Raw genomic sequence first — 5,748 nt, 5'->3', positions numbered from 1 at the left:
TGAAAATATACACTGTTGAAAATGGTTTAGGGAATCAAGCAATCGCTCAGATATTGGTGCTGGGAGTATAATTTGATGAAAACCTCTTAAAAAGCAACTTGACACTCTCTAACTAAAAAAATATTTATATGCTTTGAACTGGCCTCCACTCTATAAGTACATGTGTACAAGAATTTTCAGTGCAACAATGCTTATAATAGTAAAAACCTAGAAAAAATCTAAATATCCATACATTAAAGACACGTTAAATAAATAATGCTACATCCATCCATATGAAATAATATCTATATTCAGAAGTAAAAATTAGGCAAATTTCCACATGCTATTTAGGAAGAAAACCAAGGTATATTCTTAAACGAAAACAAACTAATGTACTAAACTCTAGATAGCGTGTTCCCATGTGTGTTTGTGTGTGCTCATGTACTTTTAAAAGATATTCGTACATACAAGCTCACAATGGTTTGTACACACATAGAATATTTCATATTTCAGTAAGGGCAAGAATGGTCTCTTACTCAAACTGTAGACTATGACACTCTAAACCAATAAAATATGAAAAAAAAAAAAACTACTATCTCAAGCTCTGATACTGGGATTTTTTCAGTATTTGTTCCTCTATAGAGATTCTCAGTATTTGTAATCTCTAAAGACAAATTATAGATAACATTAGAAAGAATGGGAATTCCAGAACACTTAATTGTGCTCGTGTGGAACCTGTACATACCATGCTCATGAATAAGTATACTTAATATTGTGAAAACATCAATTCTACCCAAAGCAACCTACGGATACAATGCAATCCTGATACACATACCTACATACATCCACATATCCACATTCTCTGTGATTAGAAGGAAAAACTATGGAAGGAAAGCGGTCCCAGATAAGTAAAGCATTATTGAAGAAGAAGAATAAAGTCAGAGCTTCAAACTACATGACCTCAGAACCTACTATATAGCTATGGTAGTCAAAACAGTCTGGTACTGGTACAACACATTGACCAGTGGAACAAATTGAGAACTCAGATGCCAATCCATAGACCTGTGGTCACCTGGTCTTTCAGAAAGGCCCAAACTCCATTTAACGGGGAAAAGACAGTCTTTAACAAATGGTGCTGGCAAAACTGAATGTCCATCTGCAAAAAAATGACACAGGACCCATACTTCACACCATAAACAAAAACTAACTCGGGATGCATCAAAGACCTAAATATAAGACCAAAAAACAATAAAGATTATAGAAGGAAAAAAAAGGGTCAATGCTAGAGGCCCTAATACATGGCATTAAAAGGATACAAACCATAACTACCAATACACAAACACCAGGAGATAAGCTAGATAACTGGGATCTTCTAAAGTTTAAACACTTATGCTCATCAAAAGACTTCACCAAAAGAGTAAAAAGAAAATCTAGAGACTGGGAAAAATGTTTTGGCTATGACAAATCCAACAAAGACCTAATCTCTAAAATCTATAGGAAAATCCAACACCTCTTCAACAGAAAGACAGATAATCCAACTAAAAAATGGACAAAGGTCATGAACAGACACTTCACCAAAGAAGACATTCAGGTGGCTAACAGACACATGGCGAAATGCTCAAGATCTCTAGCCATTAAAGAAGTGAAAATCAAAACTACAACGTGATACCATCTCACCCCAACGTTACTGGCACCAATCAAAAAATAGCAAATGTTGGAAAGGCCACGGGGGATTGGAACTCTCATGCACTGCTGGTGGGAATACAAAATGGTACAATGATTTTGAAAAACTATAAAGCACTTCCTTAAAAAAAGCTAGAAATAGAAATACCAAATGATCCAGCAATCCGCTCCTAGACATATATGCTAGAGAAATAAGAGCCATCAGGCAAATACACATACGCACACCATGTTCTCTGCAGCATTATTCACAATTGCAAAAAGATGGAAACGACCTAAGTGCCCATCAAGTGATGAATGGATACGCAAACTACGGTACACTATGCAATGATAAAGAACAATGATGAATCTGAGAAACTTTTCACAACATGAATGAATCTGGAGGGCATTAACCGAGTGAAATAAGTCAATCACGACAGGGGACATATTATATGAGACTACTATTATAAAAACTCATGAAAAGGTTTACACACAAAAAAGAAACAATCTTTAATGATTACGAGGCAGGAGGGGGTGATGTCTTACGCTCAGTTCTCTAGAGAAGCAAAATCAGTAAAGCATATAAATACATACAGAGACAGAGATTTATATCAAGGAAATGGCTCACATGGTTGTAGAGGCTGTAATGTCCCAAGTGCATGGGTCAGGATAGAGGCTTCTCCTGATTCATGAAGCCACAGGGGCTTGTGAACACAAGATCTTCACTTTAGAGAACAGGGTTGTTGCTCACAGACTGTGAAGGTTGATGAAGCCCAAGATCAGCAGGCAAGACCACAGGCAAGCTGCTAGCTGAAGTCCCAAGAATTGGAGATCAGATGAACAAGAGCCAGCTGCAACACCCAGAAGGAGCAAAAGCCCCTGAGCCTTGCCAGAACATCCACTTATTTTCAGATGCAGGCCACACACCCAAGGAAATTCCCCCTCAAACAATCAGCTATTCATAGAAGATCTCATCACAGGGGTGATCACATATCAAAAATCAATAGGGAAGTGACCACAACACCACACAACTTCCAAAACACTGAGAATCATGGCCAAGCCAAGGTGATACACAATCTCAAGCGTCACAGGCGGGGAGGGAAAAACACTAATAGACAATAGATAAGTGGTGACTTTGGTGAAGGGTAAGACAGTACACAACACTGGGGAAGCCAGCACAACTTGACCAAAGCAGGTCATGGAAGTTTCATAGACACATCCAAACTCCCTGAGGGACCAAAATACTGGGCTGAGGGTGAGGGCCAGGGTCTCAGAGAACCTCTAGGTGAATTGGCATAACATAGTTTATAAAGAAAATGTTCTACATCCTACTTTGGTGAGTAGCATCTGCGGGCTTAAAAGCTTGTGAGCGGCCATTTAAGATATTCCATTGGCCCCACCATATCTAGAGCAAGGGAGAATGAAGAAAACAAAAGACACAAAGGAAAGATTAGTCCAAAGGACTAATGAACTCCAATTATCACAGCCTCCACCAGACTGAGTCCAGTACAACTAGATGGTGCCCAGCTACCATCAACAACTACTCTGCCAGGGATCACAGTAGAGGGTCCCGGACCGACAGAATTCTAACTCACAAAAAAAGGCCAGACTTACTGGTCTGACAGAGACTGGAGAAATCCCAAGAGTATGGCCCCCATACACTCTTTTAACTCAGTACTGAAGTTACTCCTGAGGTTCACCCTTCAGCCAAAGATTAGACCGATCCATAAAACAAAATGAGACTAAATATGCTTACCAGCCCAGGGGCAAGGATAAGAAGGCAGGAGGGGAAAGGAAAGCTAATAAGAGGGAACCAAAGGTCGAGAAGGGGAGAATGCTGACATGCCATGAGATTGTTAACCAGTGTCACAAAACAATACATGTATTAATTGCTTAATGAGAAACTAGTTAGTTCCGTTAACCTTCATCTAAACCACAAAAAAAAGAATTCAATGTTGTATAAGTATATTGACAAAATGAAAGATTGAGTGATTTGTATTTTAAATTGTTTTACATCCTCTAAAAATTGGGGGAAAAAAACAAAAGAATATTCTCTTCTAAGTTAACAATGGAGTCTCTTGATGGTGCAAATAGTTAACACACTCAGCTGCTAAGGTTGGCAGTTCAAGTCCTCCCAGAGGCACCCCAGCAGAAAGGCCTGGTTATTTACTTCTGAACAACTAGCCATTGAAAACCCTCCGGAGCACAGTTCTACTCTGACAAACACGGAGTTACCTTGAGTTGGAATTGACTCAACAGCAACTGTTCTTGTTGTTAAAATGATATAAGTAAGGCGAATTGTTTTTAAATTTTTGTTCATTTTATTGCAAACCTCTCAATCCGGGGCACCCAGCATGCCTGAATGGGATCCATGGCCAGTAAAATTATGTGACTGAGTTAATTCTCACTAGCCTTTTCCAGGACCCAGAAGTGCAGAGAGTGTGTTTTGTGGGGTTTCTTCCTGTGTACCTGGCCACGGTGATGGGCAATGGCCTCATCGTGTTGACAGTCAGTGTCAGCAAGAGTCTGCATTCCCCCATGGACTTCTTCCTTAGCTACCTGTCCCTGGTGAAGATCAGTTACTCCTCTAATTTTGTCCCTAAATTCTCACGGACTTACTCACTGTCATGGATTGAACTGTGTCCCCCAAAAATATCCTTCAACTTGGCTAGGCCATGATTCCCAATATTGTTTGATTATCCACCATTTTGCCATATGATGTGATTTTCCTATGTGTTGTAAATCCTACCTCTATGATGTTAATGAGGTGGGATCAGTGACAGTTATGTTAATGAGGAAGGACTCAATCTACAAGATTAGGTTGTGTCCTAATCAACTCTTTTGAGATATAAAAGAGAGAAGCAAGCAGAGAGATCCCAAAAACCCAGTGCCGTCAAGTCGAGAAGAGAGATGGGGGACATAATGCCTCCAAGAAAGCAGCCCCGGGAGCAAAGCGAATCATTTGGACCCAAGGCTTCCTGCACTGAGAAGCTCCAAGACCAGTGGAAGACTGATGACAAGGACCTTCCCACAGAACCAACAGAGAGAAAGGCTTCCCCTGGAGCTAGCACCCTGAATTTGGACTTCTAGCTCTTAGACTGAGGTAGAATACATTTCTCTTTGTTAAAGCCATTCACTTGAGCTATTTCTGTTACAGCAGCACTAGATAACTAAAACACTCACCAAGATTAAAATCATCTCCTTGGAGGGTTGTCTGGCTCAGATATTCTTCCACTTCCTTGATGTACACAGATTCTCTTACTCATAAGGATGGCTTATGACCGCTATATGGCCATCGGCAAACCAGTGCACTACACAACCATCATGAGCTGGCCTGTGTGTCACCTTCTGGTGGCAGGATCCTGGCTGGGGGACATAATTCACTCCATGGTTTAGATCCTTGTAACTGTCCAATTGCCCTTCTGTGGCCCCAATGTAGTTGACTACTACTTCTGTGACCTCTATCTCCTATTCAAGTTTGCCTGCACTAACACCTTTGTGGAGGGTGTACCTGTGTTGGCTAACAGTGCCTTAATCTCTGTCACATCCTTCCTCATCTTGGTATCCTCTTATGTCATCATCTTGGTCTAATTGAGGAACTATTCTGCAGAGAGAAGGTGCAGAGCTTTCTCTACCCATGCCTCCCACATCACAGTGATCATCTTGTTCTTTGGACCTGCCACCTTCCTCTACTTGAGGCCATCTTCCACCTTCACTGAGGATAAACTGGTGGCTGTTTTCTATACAGTCATCACCCCCATGCTGAAACCCATCATCTACACACTCAGAAATGCAGTGGTGAAAAATGCTATAAGAAGGCTGTGGGGCAGGAAAATGAACTCAGGAATAGAGTAAAAATGAAAACAAACAAACAAAAAACAACCCAAAAACAGGGTGATCAAATATGTGATCTGATTTTAGTCAGCCATGAAAGAAGAGAGAAAAAGTTAACCTATTTATATTTTTTGTTGTATGTTAGGTGAACTACTTTTACTCCATGGCACCAATTAAGCCCTCTCATAACTGTCAGCATTTTGGAGAATGTCAAATACTGGGCTGCTTTCCTTCTCTTCTTCAGTAGTGTATAGTGCAAAGTGCAGAGGTTCTAGG

At 40.5% G+C, this 5,748-nt stretch overlaps 1 pseudogene; it reads left to right on the top strand.

Moving 5' to 3' along the window:
• Positions 1-4,023: 4,023 nt before the first annotated feature.
• Positions 4,024-5,493, top strand: LOC126080133 (olfactory receptor 4B1-like; annotated as a pseudogene).
• The last annotated feature ends 255 nt before the right edge of the window (positions 5,494-5,748 follow it).

This window comes from Elephas maximus, chromosome 7 (genome assembly GCF_024166365.1).
Source record: "Elephas maximus indicus isolate mEleMax1 chromosome 7, mEleMax1 primary haplotype, whole genome shotgun sequence".
Classification (NCBI taxonomy): Eukaryota; Metazoa; Chordata; class Mammalia; order Proboscidea; family Elephantidae; genus Elephas; species Elephas maximus.
The sequence above is the reverse complement of the archived record's forward strand: the minus strand, read 5'-3'. Positions and strand labels throughout refer to the sequence as shown.